Source organism: Equus asinus, chromosome 2 (assembly GCF_041296235.1).
Source record: "Equus asinus isolate D_3611 breed Donkey chromosome 2, EquAss-T2T_v2, whole genome shotgun sequence".
NCBI classification, from domain to species: domain Eukaryota; kingdom Metazoa; phylum Chordata; class Mammalia; order Perissodactyla; family Equidae; genus Equus; species Equus asinus.
In genome coordinates this window covers 106210375-106229743 of record NC_091791.1, presented here as the reverse complement: position 1 = coordinate 106229743, position 19369 = coordinate 106210375, and the positions used below count along the sequence as shown (strand labels likewise).

General features: G+C 44.4%; 1 long non-coding RNA gene across 24 annotated transcripts in view; it reads right to left on the bottom strand.

Annotated features, from left to right (window-relative positions):
• The window catches only part of LOC106832101 (uncharacterized), a 225347-nt gene that overhangs the window by 92413 nt on the left and 113565 nt on the right, over nucleotides 1–19369 (bottom strand). For 18 of the 24 annotated variants that reach the window (XR_011497555.1, XR_011497558.1, XR_011497559.1 and 15 more), the window contains one exon: nucleotides 11060–11170. The exons of 5 other annotated variants lie outside the window; for them this stretch is intronic. This is a non-coding gene — a long non-coding RNA (uncharacterized lncRNA). Of the gene's footprint in view, nucleotides 1–11059; nucleotides 11171–14892; nucleotides 19327–19369 lie in introns of those variants that run through there. One more of the 24 variants, XR_011497565.1, reaches the window with a different exon arrangement.

The window sequence follows — 19369 nt, the reverse complement described above, 5'->3', positions numbered from 1 at the left end:
GCCAGCTGGTCAGCCTGTTGGACCTGGGCTGACAGCATCTACTGTGATGGTCCCTCCGCAGGTTTCTTCTTAACATTGGCTGAGCATCCTCGTTACCACTCCACTGATGGGCTTAAGGACCAGAAGAGCTGACCTGGAATCAACTGGGTGCTGTGCACAAGTACTGGTGGCTTTGGATACCTTCTCTTGGGGAAGTCCTTCTGCGTTATCAGTACTTGGCCCTTCAGCAGCCAGCCACAAGTAAATTGCATGTGTTTGGTGACCCCACAGCTCCGTGGAGGAAGTACCAGGGAAATAGTAAGGGTGCTCTCGAATCTCTCTAGCAACCAATGCGTCAGCACACACTGGGGGAAGGTGTGCCTTTCACATCTATTACAATAACAAAGGTAAAAAGCAAGACGGAAGCCACTAGTCTAACTATCCTTACTGAACCTTCAAAGACTGCTCAGAAAACATTTGAAGATATTGCAAATGACTATTCTTCCGAAATACTAAGGTTTCCTTAAAACAGGGCAGCAGAACACATTTTACAGTGTGTCCTTTAACAGTGTAAAAGATTAATAACAGACAGGAGGAAAAACTGACTGTAGCCTAACACTTTTCACAAATGGTACCCTTTGCTCTTCAGAATGGCATTTTGAATCTAGCAGAGCCAATATCATTACTATCAAGCTACTTGATATATTCCGTCACCAAAAGGACTATTTCCTGATCAAAATAAACCCTAAAACAGAACGTGCAGACTTCATAAAATTGAAACGATGGCATTATTAAAGAAATTCTAGATGCTAATTTTTTTAAATTTATTTTTAAAGTCATAATGAAAATTAAACAAAGGGATACGAGCATGCACATAAATGCAGGCGTTCTTGTATACAGGCAACAATAAGAGTATTTGAAATTTCACGTGATCTTTCCAGAAATTCAAGATGTTTACCTTAAATTTGACCAACAAGCATGAATAGAAGTCTAACTTAAAAGAGAGAGTCTTGACCTTCTAGAGAGGTGGTCAAATTCTCCAGTGCTCTAGAAACTTCTAGATGACTTGAACAGAGACATTTTCCTTTGACAAGAGCTATTTTTCCTGAAGAATTCCTAAAAAACTGCCTGGCTTTTAAAACTCCGCATTTCTATTTTGAGACTGGGAAAGATGTTTCTATCAAAATTTTCAAGGGTTCTAATGTGGGTTCAAGTTCAAGTGAGGAATCTGTAAGGGAGCAGGAAGGTTTCTGCTTTCCCTGTCATAGAAAGAATTACAGGCAGGCAACAGCTGGGTCTTCAACAAGATGTGTGTGGGTGTCCTGAGCTGGCCTAAAAGGTCTCTCCAGCTTCGCTTACATTATGGAAATAGCTATAGCTTCAAGCTCTATTGCAGTCCTCTCGTTAGAATTATTTACTGCTGCAAATAATTTTTGCAAACATCAGCAAAGCTTGTGTCACCAGGAGCCCAACTCAATCACTGAATACAAATAAGCAGCCTTCTCCCCAAGGGCCAGAGGGGAAGCCCTCTTCCCCATTTACAGAGGAGCGGAGTCACAGACGGACTGAAGTTTTGATGCTCAGCTTTGATTTATGTCTCCTGATTCGGGAAAATGGACTGACCTAAGAAATCCTTGTCTCATTCAGTTGACCACCAACGCCAAATGTATCGGGAAGAAACAGCAGTCATAATGACCACCCTCCCTGTATTAAAGGAAAAAAAAGTGCTTTCTCTGCATGGGTCAAGCCAAGACCCATTCCAACTATTATTTCCTCATTATTGCCTGTGTCTAAGAGTAACCTTCCAGCTAAACAAAACCAGCAGGGCAATTACATTTCGAACTTCTCTTGGAATCTAGACTCCATGGTAACCCTATGCTTTGAGCTACTGACCTCCTGGGGAGGAAATTGGTGTCCCCTGTTTATGGAGGAAGTGAATTATGCCCCAGAGGCCCTGGGTCACAAGCTGACATTCCATTCTGTTTGTGGGCAAAATGGTTCCATTTTGCTATTGACACCAGTAGGCAGTGATTTCATTGACCTAAAAGTGAAGCCACTAGAATTGCCTTTTTAAGCGGAAAAGATTATCAAAAATATCTCTAAATTATGGTTAGTAAAGAGATGCCTGGCATATTGCTGCTCAACCACAACTCTTTTTCAGCAGGTGGCCTAACCTTCTGTTTAAGAATTCGTCAAGATGCTTGTCAGAATATGCGCCACATATTTGAAACATATACCCTTAGTTTTTTTTTTAATCCCTCCACTCCCAAGTGTGAAGAAAACAGAACTAAACGGATTGTCCTTAAAGTGAGGTCCAACATCCCATCTATGCATCTCATTTTTAAGCCATGAACACTGGCATTGGCTTCAGAGAGTTAACTTTTATTCCTGCATCCAATGACAACTTTTTGATAGTGTTGGACAAGTTATTCTCTCTCTCCATATCTGTAACCAGATCACAAAAAATGATGTAGGAAAACTGTCACAGGAGTCCACAAAAAGGAGGTATTTGTGATGATTTCTTTTTAGAATAAAGGAATCAAATCACACTGCAAATGGGTGCAGAGTTCCTTTTTAGGATGGCGAAATGTTCCACAATTATGTTCACCATCCTGTGAATGTGCTAAGAACCACTCAGTTTGCGTACTTTGAATTAATTGCATGGTATATGAATTACATCTCAATAAAGCTGTGATATTAACAAAAAGAATTATGTCATGATGATAATTTAATTATCATACCACTATTTTTATGCATTAAACAATATAAACAGCCACTTTCATAATATGACTACAGTTTGGGAATAAAATATTTGAAAAGACAATAATAGCAGTTGGACTACCTCAGCGATAATCTTTTAAAAGTGTTTCACTGAAACAAAGAATAAAATTTCTATCTGTAAAGGGTTATAGAACACCATATTGTTGTATTATTGTGGTGACTTTATTTAGCCAAGCCTACATGCTTGGCTAACACAAAGTGACCCTTTGTGTCAACAAGGTCAGTTTCTGCGCATGAGACCTGGGTAGTGAAAGGAGCAGCCAGTGCTCATTTGAATGAAAGGAGTCATTGCACATCATGTACATCTCTGCTCCACTTAAAATCTGATTTCTAACTGTTGCAGTGGATCCATTACATGTCAAATGGGACAGGATATCAGCCCAACCCTTTAAAGAAGGAAAATACCACTAGGTATAACAAATCCTAGAATATATCCATATCCTTAACCCTGTTGTCACACTTGTAGAAATCTATCCCAATGAAATGAAGCAAAGAACTGTGACCAAAATTTTCACACAGCATCACTTCTAGCAATAGACTTTAGAAAATGACCTAGGTATATACATCCGTATGCATGTGTAGACATGTATTTCGGAATATTGTGAAAATCCACTTTATGGCATATTATCCAGCTATGAAAAAATTTTTATTATGTTAAAAAAAGATAAATGTTTAAAAATAAAGATACAAAAATTATTCTCTCCTTGAGTATGAGTGAAACAGTGACTTGCTTCTAGTGAACGGAATAAGGTAGAAGTGATGGAATGTTAGTTCTCAGATTGCCTGTAGTTTCCTCGTGGGGGTTTAGTGTCTCTCTCCCTCAATTTCTCTCTTCTCTCATCACTCAGTCTGGAGGAAACTGTGCACAAAGTCAGCCCTGCTAAGTGGGAAGGCACCTGCCACGTGAGGACCCTGGGGCAGCCTGTGGAGAGACCACATGGTGAGAAATCGAGGCCAGCCAGCAACCGCACATGAGTGAGTTCACAAGTGGGTCCTTCCCCAGTCAAGCCTTGCACCGACTGCAGCCCCAGCCAAAAACTTGATGGCGACATCATGAGAGATCCTGTCAAAATCGTTGAGCTAATCAGCTTGGGGAGGCTTGTCCCAGAGAAACTCTGTAAAATAGTAGTGTTTGTTGTTCTAAGCCACTAACTTAAGGATACTCACTTACACAGAGTAGATCACTGACACTCATAACAGAAAAAAATTATGGGAAAATATACCAAAATGCAAACAGAGGAAAATTGGATGACAAAACATTTTCCCTCCTTTTGTCTCTCTTTTCAAAGAATCTATAATTAAAAGTATTCATGACAGCCTGCTTGAAAAATGTTTTCGTTCCTTTATTCCACAAACAGTAGCTTAACTTTTTCCCAAACCCTAAGTATCTGAAGGATGTGAGCTTTATTCTTTTTTTAAATTTATTTATTTTCGATGTACATCATAATATATTTCAAATTGTGTGTAGATTACATCATGTTCACCACCCAAAAACTAATTATAGTCCATCCTCTCACATGTGAGCCTAATCACCCCTTTTGCCCTCCCTGCCCCTTCCCCTATGGTAACCACCAATCCAATCTCCGTTGCTATGTGTTTGTTTGTCATTGTTTTTATCTTCTACCTATGAGTGAGATCATATGATATTTGACTTTCTCCCTCTGACTTATTTCACTCAGCATAATACCCTCAAGGACATCCATGTTGTCACAAATGGCCGGATGTCATCATTTCTTATGGCTGAGTAGTAGTCATTATGTATGAATACCACATCCTCTTTATCCATTCATCCCTTGATGGACACCTACGTTGCTTCCAAGTCTTGGCTATTGTGTATAATTCTGCGATGAACATAGGGGTGCATGTATCTTTACACCTTTGTGTTTTCAAGTTCTTTGGATAAATACCCAGCAGTGGGATAGCTGGATCATACGGTAGATCTAGTCTTAACTTTCTGAGGATACTCCATACTGCTTTCCATAGTGGCTGCACCAGTCTGCACTCCCACCAGCAGTGAACAAGTTTCCCTTCTCTCCACATCCTCTCCAACATTTGTTGTTTCCTGTCTTGTTAATGATAGCCATTCTGACCGGAGTGAGGTGATACCTCATTGTACTTTTGATTTGCATTTCCCTGATAGTGAGCTTTATTCTTGTTCAGAGATACATGTGGAGTCGGGGAGGGGAACGCTGTCCCTTTAAGACAGGGGTCGATGTATATGCTGCTAGATACTGCTAATGACTCAAACAACAGCACTGCAATCGTTGAACTGTGTTCTTGCTCATTTTGGAGTTTATCCTGATGCAACCATATTCTCTTATGCAGCACTTTTTTTTGACAAATGCTATGGATTTGTAAGAAGGCCATTTATTAGCTTTGTAATCTCAGGTACTTAATCTCTCTGTACCTCCATTTCCTCATCCGTAAGATGGTGATAATTGTCCCTTTCTCATAGAGTGGTTGTGAGAATTAAGTGAAACAAAACATGCAAAGCATCTCATATGGGGCCTGACACATAACAGCTTTGCAGAGGTAGCTATTATTGTTAAGAATATTAAGAGGACCACAAACAACAGGTGATCTGAGCGGTTCGTTTGATGGGTGAGTTCTGGGCTAAGGAATCAGAGAGGATTGGTGATAACAGGCCCAACCAAGCCAGGTTCACTGAGTCTTCAGATCCTCGACCCTTATCACGATGCCTTTTTCAGGAAAAATTATTCTGCTGACTTGCGCCTAGAGCTAATTTGTCACTGCTGGAAAATGATCACAGGGACCCAAAGCTTGTGTCCCCTTCCATCTGTCTCAATAGGATTTTATCTTTTTTTAACCCTCAAATTACGGATGTGTATTTTGACCCTAGGTAAAACCGACCTCTGAACTTAGGAGGCTGTGTGTGATTCCAGCTCTTCCAAAACCCAAGAAGTGTGATTGATCCGGCACTCAAAACGCAGTCAAGAAGGAATTGGAGGGGCTGGCCCCGTGGCCGAGTGGTTAAGTTCGTGCGCTCCGCTGCAGGCGGCCCAGTGTTTCGTTAGTTCGAATCCTGGGCGCGGACATGGCACTGCTCATCAGACCACGCTGAGGCAGCGTCCCACATGCCACAACTAGAAGAACCCACAACGAAGAATACACAACTATGTACCAGGGGGCTTTGGGGAGAAAAAGGAAAAAATAAAATCTTTAAAAAAAAAAAAAGAAGGAATTGGAGGCCAGTGCTGACTGGGCTTCCAGGCCACCTGGGCTAATGAGCCTCAAGCACCAATTTCCATTTAATCACAGCTTGAAACCTTTCACTCCAAAGGTGGTGTGTCTAATAACAGGGCAGTTAGCCCAATTCATCTTTCAGGGCAAAGGACCTTTCCAGTTTTTAATTAAAGACATAAAAAAGGTGAAAGTGTGTGAACCTGGCTAAATCGGGCAGTGAAATTACCAGAAGCACGTGGACCTGGCTAAAACAGGGCGGCGTTACCAGGAGGGTGAGCTGCAATTTCCACCCAGGCGTAACTGAGAAAGACATCTAATAACCAAAGTAGGGATGCAATCTCACCAGCTGCTTTGGAAATCTCTGCCTTCCATTCCCCAGAAAACTGGTGGACTGAGAGAAGTGGGGGTTAAATTTTAACCCTCCCTAAGAAGGGAAAATGAAAACAAATCTAAACTTCTAAACAAAGTAAACATTATTTTCGGAGGTATAATCAAATAAGCTGCTCGTTGAGAGAGACAGTATCAATTCAGTTCATTGACTAGACTTAGCTCTAAGCACAACAGAAGACAAGAGAACATACTGGAAAGAAAAACTGCTTCAGGCATCAGGTAATTCAGATTCTGGTCCTGTTTGTATCACTTACTAGATGTGTGACTATGGTTACACTGGGCCCAAAGCTTGTGACTATTTCCTTCCGCCTTGATAGGATTGTGTTATTTTAAAAATCCTCAAATTTGGGATATTTATTTTGTCCCTACCTAAAATCGATCTCTGAACTTAGGAGGGTATGATTCCAGCTCTTAACTTCCTTCCATGTAAAATGAAAACATTGGAATAGTCCCATGGTACTTAACTAAGAATATGAATCAGAATCTCTTGAAATATTGTCAAATTCTCAAGGCAGATGTTATTCTGGATGCCACGATCTAACACTTCTAGGGCTAGGGTCTTGGCCCTGTTGTTTGAAAATGCTCTCCGGATGATTCTGATACGTGTTAAGAGTCAAAGGCAAGATGAGCTCTGGATGCATCCATTTCCAGCATCCTGTGGATCTATCCCTCCCGCCTATAAAGGTCCTCGATGCCTCACTTCACTTCTCCCAAGGTTGGTCCTGGGGCCCTCATATCAGCATGAACTTCACCAGTTACCTAGAAGATGGCTTGCTCATAGGCAAGTGTCTGGCATCACCCTGAAAATGTTAAGTCTGAATGAGAGTAAATTGGTGTCGTGAAGAATTCTTTCCACGTGTGTACACATGCACACACGCAGAGCTGGCAGGCAAAATCACACCATTCCTCAACACTGTTCTGATGCTCAGCTCCTGGTCAATTATAAGATCCAATGTCCTGTTCCACTGCGACTAGGAACCTAGGGCCAGATGACGGGAAGGCAAGTTGTGAACAATTACTGAGCATCCAAACATTACAAGAGCTATTTCTTTCCATCAATGATACAACCCATTTGACACACAAGGAATACATGTTAAATACATCCCTATATAACAGCCAGGAAAGTGACGAGAGGATAATTGTGCCATTTAACCTATGGAAATAGCTACTTCTATGAAGACAACACAGACATGAAATGTTGAACCACAGCTCTCCTCGTTAATACGAAAGGTCTTCATACAGGAACAAATGTGAAGGACAGACCAGCAGAGAGAAGCCTGGAACTCTCACAGCTCGGTTCATAACACAGCAACCTTACCTGTTCACTTTTGAATGATTATTAACCAAGCACCATCCATGTGGAAGAGACCTGAGCCCCCCAAATAACCAAACTTGGAGACACCATTATATCTGAAAACGAAGAGAGTGACAGTATTTGTTCAGGATCACAGAGAGGCATATGACCTTGAAATCCTATAAACGAGTCATGACAGAGTAGACGCCATAGGCATGTGGCATGTTCAATCACTCAGGGGGCCACACTAAGACGCCACACTTGGCCTAATGCTCTGCTGTCATTGTCTTGAAATTCTTAATACTTTTTAAGCATGGGGCCCCACATTTTCATTTGCACCGGGCCCCACAAATTATGTAAGCCAGTTCCAGTCATAGCAATTGTTCAAAAGAATAGAATGTGAGTGATCTTTTCCATTAGCACTTTCAGAGCACGTGGCACAAGTTGTGTTGCCTGTGGAGGAGCTGATGTCATCACCACCGGCGGGTTGAAGGGCTAGGATGTGGACTCGAGGCTGACTAAATCCAAAGCCTGCAACTCCAAGGCAGAGAGGAAATGTGACATCCTGAGACATAGAAGGACCAGCCACCAAGACGTGGGGGCTCGCACTCTCTCCTGGTATGAACTGGATGTGCCCAAGCAGCAGGCACTGGCCTTAGAAAATGACCCTGGCAGCTAGAAGGGAAACTGCTAATGTTCCACCCCGAATGGAACCAGGCAAAGAACCACAATCAGACAAGGGTGATTTTCTTCTCGGCCAGACTAACTTCAATAAGTCCAAGCATTAGCCAGTGTGTCTTTCTCCAAAAAGCCCCCACAGCGCTAGAGGAGTAACCGTAGGAAAATCTGTGAGTGCAAAGGTGATTTAGTGGGAAAGTTGTGGAGAGCACGGACGAGAACAGCCAATGCCAGGCTCAGCGTTGGGATGAAGGTGACCAAGCCAGGAACTCTGAGAAAGTCTCACCTTACACTCACTCCTTCCCCAAGATGCCCTTGCTTATCCCACAGGAGTGGAAGGTGGGCTCATTTCTGTTCCTCATCTCCACTTAGGAAAAATCTAAATATGAAACACAAACCTCGAGTCAGATATCTGAGGTCAATTCTGAGAAGAAGGGAAATGGACGGATGACTATGAGAAAGAAGGATTCCGAGAGAACCAGGGTTTCAAGGTGAGGGACAGGGGGCAGGTCAACACAGCAAGAAAGAGCAAGAATGAGGTGGTCACCTGCCCCGGGGAAGAGTGGAAGGGGGATTGAAATAACACCCTGACTGGGCAATCCCAGGAAGAAAGCTGTAGACTAGCTCAGCTCCCAGACGGCACTCCCCCTCACAGCTAGCCACTTTGTTGACTCTGTCTCGGGGCCTGTCACAGGAGCTGCATGCCCAACAGAAGGCCCTGTGGCTACTGTCCTTGCTGTGGCCCAAAGGAGCAGCCCTGTTCAGTGCAGTTGAACAAGAGGCCACTGGATCATTTTGTGAGGTTCCTCAATAGGGTTGCCAGATAAAATACAGGATGCTAAGTGAAATTTGAATTTCAGATAAACAGTGAATAGTTTTTAGTATAAGTATACCCCAGGCAGTAATTGGGACATACTTAATGCTAAAAAATGATTTGTTATTTTTCTGGAATTTGAATTTAACTGAGCAGCCTGTATCTCATTTGCTACGTGGGCAACTCAACTCAGAGAAGGCATCCTTACTTGGGCCATCCACTCTATCCTCTCGTTGGCCTGTCTCCGTCCTCAAATCAGAGAACAGACTTGAGCTCGGGTGCAGCAGGACATTGAGCCTCTTGGATGGAGGCAGGGGAGAAATACACATAACTCTCTCCCTCCCCCATCTCAGTTATTTTCACACACACCCCAGTATCCAGCAGACATCCCCTCTGAACTGCCACACTACCCTCCTTGCTTCTCTCCTAAGGAAGACGGAAACCAGCTCCCACGGTGGGAGTCATTCAACAGCCAAGGCCTTACAAGCCATCAGCTACAAAATTCATCCTTTCTTTCATTCATTTCTTCAACAATGGCATTGGAGACAAAGGCATGGATAGAACAGACAAGAGCCCAGCTCACATGGAGCCTAAAACCTAGTTGTGGTAGAAGTCGAATGAATAAATAAACAAGACATTTCCAAAGGAGTGAGTGATACAGAAAATACAGGAGAACAATGCAATAAAGTGATCTGGGTGTCGGGGAGTTGCCGGGCTGGGTGAGAGTGGGGGCTACTCTAAAATCTGTTATGAGAAGGACACCCCCAGAAGGTGGTAGGTTGAAGCCTGATTGTCAAATATATGAGCAGATTGGAAGCAGTGTGCTTCAGGCAGAGAGGATCCTAAGTGCAAAGACCCTGGGGCAAGAACAAGCTTAATTCCTGTGTCCCAGGAAGAATGAAGACCAGCATGGCTCAGCGGGGAGAGAAGGGAGCCATTTATGGATGCGAGCAGAGGCCAGATAAAGCAGGGTCTTGAGTCCTCAGTACGTCAGAAACAACGGTTTTCCTATACCTGAAAGCCCATCTCCTAGAGGACCCTTTACCTACCCCTTTCCCAGGACCAAATAAGTAACAACCGTAAAGCGCTGTGCACATTGCCCCCAAGGGAAGTAAAGAGCCAGCAGTATTGAGGCCTCCACCACATCCTGAGCTGCTATAATCCTCACTTACTAACCGCACCTGCTTCCAGCCAGGCACTCTCCCAGTCACTTAACAGATGCTATCTCTCTTCATTCTTCCAGCAGGCCTAGGAGACAAGTGGTGCTTTCCCCTTTGACAGATGAGAGCACTGAGGCTCAAAGAGGTCAAGTTATAGACCAAAGCCACACAGCCATCCAAGTAGCAGAGTCAAAGTTGTATAACCCAAGCAAGTTTGTAGGTACGCAGCTCTCATTCCTCCTGCCAGACTCCGTAATTATCCTTTTGCCCAACTGCAGGCTTTGAACCCACATCCTAAAGATCCCACTCGCCTCCCCCACTACTGTCAGGTCATACCACTTCCTGAAATTGGGCCTCTGGCAATCACAGAGTTCCCCCTGAACCCCAGTGCCTTTTCAGAACCAAGTGCCTTAAAGCAACTGAAGAGTTCTTGGAGACAAAATAGTAGTTTTCAACCCACTTTGAAACTCACTTTCCCTAACCCTTTCATTATGCAAGGTGGATCAATAATTTAATATGATTAACAATGTGGTTTTCAGAATACATAGTTCTTTCTTAGCATTCACCAGCTACCACATGCACCATTTATCTGTCAATCAATTTGCCTTGATGAGGGATCTTATCTCGCTCACCACTGTGGTCCTAATGTGAGTATGCTTCCTGAAGGGTGATGGAAGAAACAGTTACCATCCTCCATATGAGGCCATACCTGACCAGGGGCTTATGATCTGCAATAAAGCTACCAGCAGAGATACATACATGTAACGGATGGGGATGCAGGAGGCCCAGTCTAAGACGTAATTCCTCATTCTCATCATGATAGTCCAATTTGCTTGGTGTCATTGTGCCTTAAAGTTCGGCAGCTGCAATCTGAGGAAAAGAGCACAGTTCTTGGAACCAGCCCACACGTGCTCGTGTCCCTGCCCTGCCACTCCCTGGCTCGGTGACGACATCCAGTCGCTTCAATGCATGAGCTTTAGTTCTCACTTGCAAATAATAACACCAGCTTCCCTCACTGGGCCAACGCTAGGAGGCACATGCTGGGCTGGACTCCAGATACGTTACATCTAATCCTGATAAAAACTCTCACAGGTAAACATGTTCTTTTGCCCCCATTTTAAAGATTAAGAAACTGAGTCTCCAAGAGATGAAGTAACTTGCAGAGGGTCACATATTTAAAAGGTAAATGAGCCAAGTTTCAAGGTAGAGTCAATTTGCATCCAAAGTCCAATCTCTTTCCACTGAAATTCACAACCTCCCTTATAATCGCCTGCCAGTGGCTGTTCCTGGAGAAACACAAGCACACACAGGGTGGAAGGGAAAGGAACAGTGGTAAAGGAACCAGAGGAGCCCTTGTGGTCCTCTGGGGCCAGGTCCTGTGAAAATGATCCCCAGGCATGGGCTTGGCCTGCATATGGCCCCCGTCTGTGTGTGGCCCACCATCCGACAGATGCCTAAGCCCGCAGTGTCAGCACCCCCATCATGCAGGCTCCTTAAATGGTCTTCTTCTGCAAGATACACAAACATCCTGCCTCAACGTAGCCAGGTCGGACAGACAGTCCCAGGACTCAGTGCAGGCGAGACAGCAGTCAGTACTTCTGGAGTGCCAGCTTGTGCTGTCACAACCTTGCTGGACCCCTAAACCACTCTGCCTCTAGTTCCTCTTAATTTAGAATTCATTACATCTCCCTTTCCATGAAAGATAAACCAATAGCTGCCCTTGACAGCTGTTTTCTCCGGGGTCATTCCTTCCGTCTGCCCAGCTACTCTTTCTTGGGGGATTTGAGCGATGTAATGTTAGTACTATCAATTTCATTCAATCCTTCCAGTGTAGTCTACCGGGACTGGGGAGGCAGCCAAGCCGAATGCCCTTAACTGTTTGCGCACTGTGTAAGCCAGAGATGGAGGGAAGGAAGGACATAGAGAACAAGGTTCCAAAAAAAAGAAAAAAAGGTCTAGTACTGAGTCTGTGGAAAGTAGACAAAGAAGAATGAGGAGAGCAGCAACCTGGAGTGGTCATATCAATCCAGCCCAGACCCTGCTCCATTGCTGGGTCCAGTGGGCAGCTCACAGCTGCATACCTTGAATGGGATGCTCAGCTACAGAAGCACAAAGAGCTAATGCTCCCAGCAAATTATTTACCAGTCAAGGAAAGAATCCACCTCTTTGCACCTTTATGTAGCTCTATTTGGCAATTGCATTGTGGATAGGCCTCGCAGGAAATCCAGACCCAAATGAATGGTGGAAAGGATTCCTACACCATGGGGCCCTGGGTTGCTGGTGGGGAAGGTGGACTTGGGGTTTCTGAGAACTCAGCGAAGTGGTCAGCATTTGACAAGCATTGTGTCACAGCAACCCTGAAAGGGAGACACAATGATCACCAGTTGTTGTTGTTTTTCCTTCTTCTTCTCCCCAAAGCCCCTCAGTGCATGGTTGTATATTCCAGTTGTAGGTCCTTCTAGTTGTGGCGTGTGGGATGCCTCAGCATGGCTTGATGAGCGGTGCCATGTCCTTGCCCAGGATATGAATCGGCGAAACCCTGGGCCGCCGAAGCGGAGTGCGGGAACTTGGCCACACGGCCGGCTCCCTGATCACCAACTTTTAAGTGAGTAAACTGGGGCTCTCAGACTTTCTGTAACTTGCCAAAAACTATGCAACTCAGAAGTAAAGACGCTATGGTAAGAATATAGGTGAGACTAGCCATTCTCAACCCAGGGCGATTTCGTCTGCCGGGGGAATTTGGTGATGCCTGGAGAGATTTTTGGTTTTCATAGCTGGGCTGCTGCTACTGGTATCTAGTGGGTAGAGGCCAGGGATGCTGTTAAACATCCTACAGCAAACAGGACAGCTGCCCATAACAAAGAATTATTAAGGCCCACGTGTCAATAGCGTCTTGGTTGAGAAACCCTGGATTAGGCTGACTCAGAGCCCACGTGGCTGTGAGGGTTGGGGAGGCAAGTGAGGGGATGATACGTATTAGTCAAAAAAATGGTTCAAATTGCACATGATGTTTTATAATTTTCATTTCTGATCAAGGTCTGGGTGCCTCCCATACTTAATGGGACACACGGAGGAGAGAATTTCCAAGGCTCTATAAATGAGTTCTATGCATAAGAATAATGGTTTGTCTAGCAGAAATCACCTGGCTACATCCCCAGGCATGGTGTTGAGATTTCATCCCCAAGTTCTTCCTGTGCCTGAACCAGGTTTTCTAAACATGGAGGAAGCACCTTTTAAATGTGACCAAAAAAAAGAAGCTCCCCACAAGGGAAATGAAACATAGTTCAGGTGTGGGAGGGAACCCTTCAGAAACATGTGTTTCATCAGACTTGCAGTCTGGAGTCAGCCTGACGGTTATCCAGGCTCTTGTTCCTCCATGCGCCTGGCCTAGGTCTTGGAGCTACCAGGGACTTCCTTCTATCCTTGGAGAAAAGAGTTCTTGCAAGTAGGGCCCTTCCTGATTTGGCTGCAGGCAGCCCATCACAGATCCCCCCCAAGCAGACCCCCAGTGCCCCACCAGGTCTTTGGCCATGCTGTGCCTTCTCTCTGGAAGGTTCCTTGTGGCCACCCCGAGCCACCTTCCTGGGCACTCAGCATTCCTTCATTGGTATTCGTACAGCCCTGGGGTTTTCTTCTGTGGTGGCACTGGATTCAGCTCCCTGCCTGAAGCTTCAGTTCCTCAAGCACAGAGCTCTCCTCTGACACATTTTTTGTCCCCAACACTGGTGGATGGCAGACCTTTTTCAGCAAGATGAGAGAATGAAGAAAAGGCAACGATGAGTTGTCCCAAGTGGGGACAGATATGCTATACCAACTAGATGACACCTTTCTGTTGCGTCAGGAGGCCGGGCAGTCAGAAAGCTTAGGCAACCTCACACCTCGGGTATGTCATTAACTTAAGCCTGTGACTTCACCTCTCGAGACCTCAGTTTCCTTATCTGTAGGATGGGAGGATGAAAAACAATGCCCGACTGGTGGGACTACGGTGGGAGGATCAGCGAGATAACACACACAAAGCATTTAATTAGCACCGGTCCTGAAGAAAACCCTCCATTAAAAAAAAAATGGCATCCTTTTGTGGGAAAGATGACCCTGTGGCCAGTAATAGGCATTTTGTGTTAGTTCCACGCTACTGAACAGAGAATTAAACTGATTCCTCCAGAATTCTACAGCCCCTATCTCCTCTGCTGCCAAGGGGAGGATGGTGTGGAACAGGGTTCCAAGCCCTGTCTGTGGCCAGAGCTCGGCTACAAGTTGCCCTCCGAAGCCAACTGTTGATTGAAGGAAAGAGAAGGCCCCACACATTTTCTAGCAACTGCAAGCCAAATAGTAGCAACAACTGGTGCAGGTGAGAAGGGCAGAGTGCCACAAAAATTGGCATGATCTGTGCTGGAAGAAACAACTTTGTCTTTTTAAAGGAGAGTGCTCTTTTCTCAGGTGCTACCAATTTCCCGAGAAGAAAGCCATCTCCATCCCTGTTTAAGGGAAAGATGTGAGGCAAAACTACAAAACACTTTTGCCGCAGGAGCTACTTCCCTCCTCTTCCCCGCTTCCCCCCGCCCCCCGCACCCCCCCCCCCCAGTCGTCCCACTCACTCACTCACTCGAGGACTGCCTTCTCTGGTATCCACTGCTGGTTTCTCATAGCGCTCCAGGGAGGCAAGGAGATGTAACCAGACCGGGTGGGAGATGGTATCAGCTGCCCCCGGTGACTGGCACTTTGACTAAAAGCCTCCTCCCTACTCCTGCTCTGTGATTGAGTTTCCCTCTCAGGCCCGGACCCCCTCCCTCTTAGAGGCAGTGTTGGTGCCCAAGAGCCAGGCGCTCAGCCCCCAGACTGCAGCACAAGCCAGTGTGAACCAGTCTGCTTGTCTAAATCAGAAAATCCCTCCCAGGTGGGCAGACAGCTCTGTTAGCTCTGGGCAGGCTGGGAGCAGGAGGCAGAGAGACCTGTGGGCAAGGCCATCTCCTTGGTCCCTGGGATTCTGGGGTTGAAGTGCCCAGGGAGGAGAGATAAGAGGTAGCACTGACATCTGCCCCACCGATAGAGATCTGGGCAGTGTTAAAGGAGGTCCTCAGAGCTGGGAATCTGAACAAAGCTGGAGGCTGAGCAAACGCAGAGCCCTTACCCTGCCCCTGAAGGATGGTGATGGGGGTGGGGGGGTAGATGAGTGCTATCAGAGGAGGGCCGGCCCTAAATGCCATCTGCGTGTAGTTAAGGAGCCCATCATGCTCATAATCAATAGGCAAAGTGACCCTGAGGGAGAGAGAGGGTCACTAGAGAAAACCAAAGGCTCTGCTTGCAAACTTTAGACCAAAGTCAAAAGAAGTTCCATCTTCTGAGGTCAGGTTGCTTCCAGGCTCCTTATGCTAATTGACTTGTCAGTCAGCCAATGTGGTCACTTCAAAAAGATGGTTTACCAGAGCCAAGTCCCTGCCACCAACCACTTCAGCATGACCCCGCTTTATTAGCCAAAGGCAGCTCAGCTCCAATCCAGCCAAATTTCAACAGTACACTTGGCCATTTCATAAACCTGCACGTCTTCATTTTTCTTCCAAACAATATAAAGTTAGAACTTATTCACACCTCCAGGAGGAAGGGAGGACTAACACTTATTAAGACCCTACCATGAGCCTGGCCTTTCCCATACGTCACCTCATAGAATCCACACATTGCCTATGGAGTAGTTCCTCTCTTCCCATTTACTCAAAAATCTCAAACAGGGAACCTGGCAATTGCCTGGCAATCTCCCTCTCTCACTACCACAGTCAGGGGTCGCCAAGCACTATCAATCTTACCTCCAAATAGTTCTTCATTTGATTCCACTCTTGCTCAACCATCTAACTGCTACTGATCTTTCAAAACCCAGCGTAATTACCACTTCCTCCAAGCGGCCCAGAGAGAGCTAAACTCTCTCCTCTGTGCTCCCCTTGATCATGTTTCCTTTTTCTTCTCTTAGCCATATGCTATAATTTTGTTAAGTATCAGTCCCCCCTGTAGACGGTCCGCAGCTTGCGGGCCCAGCCTGTGTCTCATGACCTGGAGTCGAGGCCTCTCTGTCTGGCTCAGGTGGAATGTATGAGGAAACTGATTGAAAGAAGTGAACAAGTATGTCCACAATCCCTTGTCCCGGATTCTCAGCCAGGCTGACCACTCAAAACCTCCATGATCCTGTCCAATGGCAGGCCCAGCGGAATTCTGACCCTCCACTTTCCGTTGGCTACTGGAGGGAGTTTGCGATTCTGCCGTCCATGGGATGTAGGAATGTCCCCATGGCGGCACATTGCAACCTCAAGCACATACTCCCCTAGAAACGATATGGTGGATTGATGGTTAAGTTTTATTCTACAACAGGTGCTGCACTCCAGTAACATGATAGATTAGGAAAGTTTTCATAGATTACCCTAGAAAGTTGATCTTGCTTGTTTCTGAGTTCCAAATGATTAATTCTTAGAATTTTAGACCCCAAAATGCTCTAAGTGTTTGATTTAGACTAGCTTATCTAATCTTCATAACCATCCTATGAAGTCATGAGTAGCAGCATCACTTCCACTTTAGAGGTGAAGCACAGAGTAAGGTAAGTAATTTGCCCAAATTCACAGGATTTGAACCCAGGCAGTCTAGCTCCAGAGGTCCCTTAATTTAACATCTATGCAAAATTGCACTTTAGATATAATATAGTTTATTCAGAAGAAGCCTAGAAAATGTTATCTGGAAAAGATGTGACAGAAAATCTAATAGAATCCCCTTACTTTGGGATGGAAAAAGCGGGCCCTCCTTCACAACCTGCTTATTCTTAGTTTATAAATAATCCTAACAAGTTACCTTGTTTCCCAATCAAAACACACAAAATGCAGTAAACTATAAAGAGACAGAAAACATGTTATATGTTAGCTAACAACCTAGTATAACAGGGGAAGAGAAAAAATGACCTATATCATGGTAGATTGAAAATGCACGGGGGTCGGCCCCATGGCTGAGTGGTTAAGTTGGGTTTTGCCGGTTCAGATCCTGGGCGCAGACATGGCACCACTCATCAGGCCACGCTGAGGTGGCGTCCCACATAGCACAACCAGAGGCACTCACAACTAGAATATACAACTATTTACTGGGAGACTTTGGGGAGAGGAAGAAAAAAAAGGAAAAAAGAAAAGATTGGCAACAGATGTTAGCTCAGGTGCCAATCTTTAAAAAGAAAAAAGGGATAAAAAAAGAAAAGACAATGCACAGGAACCTGGGGACATTGGTAGAAGTGCAAAAACTCTAGAATCACTAAGTTTCAGCGCAAGACCTTGACTGATGTCCATCGTAATGACCTTGAATTATCAAGGAAATATTAAATTATGTTATATTCTATTTAAGAAGGCAGGAATGCAGAAAACGCATTTGCGAAAGAGTTCCGCTAACAGAGTTAAGATAAAAAGAGCTTTCACTTTTAAGGAAGAGAATTAGGTTACTAAGAAATCCGCTTATGTGGAATATTCTAGCAATGCTGTGTTAAAACACAAATGAAAAAAGTTAGTGTACAAGATGAATCTAGGCAACCATTATTATTAGACATAAAGAAATTGAAAGAGGAAGCATTCCCGATACCAGTTAATGGCGGGGTCCAGGCAAAGCCAAGCAATCTCACCTCCAACAGACAGTCTCTGTTTTCTGCCCAGCGTGACAGGCACAGCAACCAAAGCTGCCAGACCCAATTTTCAGCTAGTAACATGGGTGTCTGGGGACACCTGTGGACCCAGCTGCAGAGCCCTGAGGCTGGGGCAGAAGTGTCACCCTTAGAAACAGCCTTTCCTCCAACAGGACAATGGTGCTCTTGACCTTCTCAGATCTAATCCAGGTTTGATGAATGAAAAGATCAAGAGAGGGAAATATTGTAAACATTAGCTTCTTGGGCATTGTTGGCGAAGGGAATAAGCAGAACCTTGGTTTTTGAGATCTATTCTTTCTGCAATCGTAGAAAGGCTCCAAACCAACCAAAAAATGACAAGCAATTCCTTCAGAGGCAGAAAGTATGGAAAAATGTGAAAAGATTAGGACATGAAATGAACTTAAAAAAAACACAGCTGCAAAATGTTGAGCACATTGGGAGGAGATAAACACCAAGACGATGACTCCCTGATCTATAGTAGCACACCAACAAGATAAATTCAAACCAGCAATTATTATTTGAGCACATAGTTAGGGTTAACTCCTTGCTAAATCCCAAAGAAAAAGAAGGCACAAAGTCCAAACCATAGGCAATTCATCCTTTGCATAGCACTGTGTTAACTGAAATTTGTGCTTATTGGAACTATGCAAAGCAAGGACATTGTTCTGATATGCACAAGTTTCCGTTATCTCAATGCCAGGCAAAGCAAGCGCTGCTCATACGTATTTAATAAAGCACAAGGCCTTATTTAACCCCTCAGTATATTAAAATAACAAAGTGGTAATAAATAAATAGGGTTTATCCTAGAAATGTAAGAAAGGTTCAACTCTAGGAAATTTATCAGTGTAACACTACATATTAACACAATTAAATTTATTGAAATAATTAAGGACAAAAATCAGTGATCATCTAAAACTAGCAGAAAAGCATTTGATAAGGTATAACGCCCACTTCTGATATATATGTGTATTTTTTAAAGCAACTGATGCTTTGCCAACTAGAGATAAAAGGAGCCCTTTGAAACTTGATACAGGCATCAGCCTATTGACAGTATTGCAAATTAAACAGACTCTGAAGTAAGCATTCCTGGACTCAAATGTCTAATAGCTGTAAGGCCATGGTCAAGTTCTTTAACCACCCTGTACTTCAGTTTCATCATCTGGGAAATGGTATCATGAAAAATAGATAATGCATATAAAGTGCCTAGAATACTGTCATTTAGTTAGTACTCAATAAATACTATTATTACCATAAACCTGTGGCAGGCAACATACATAATGCTAAAATCTTTGAAACAGTTTCATTGAAGTCGGAGATAAGACAATTATATCTGTTATCACTTATTGCTCCTATATATTGGAGGTCCCAGCCACTGCAATAAAACAAGAAAAAAAAGTGAGAGCTATAAACAATGG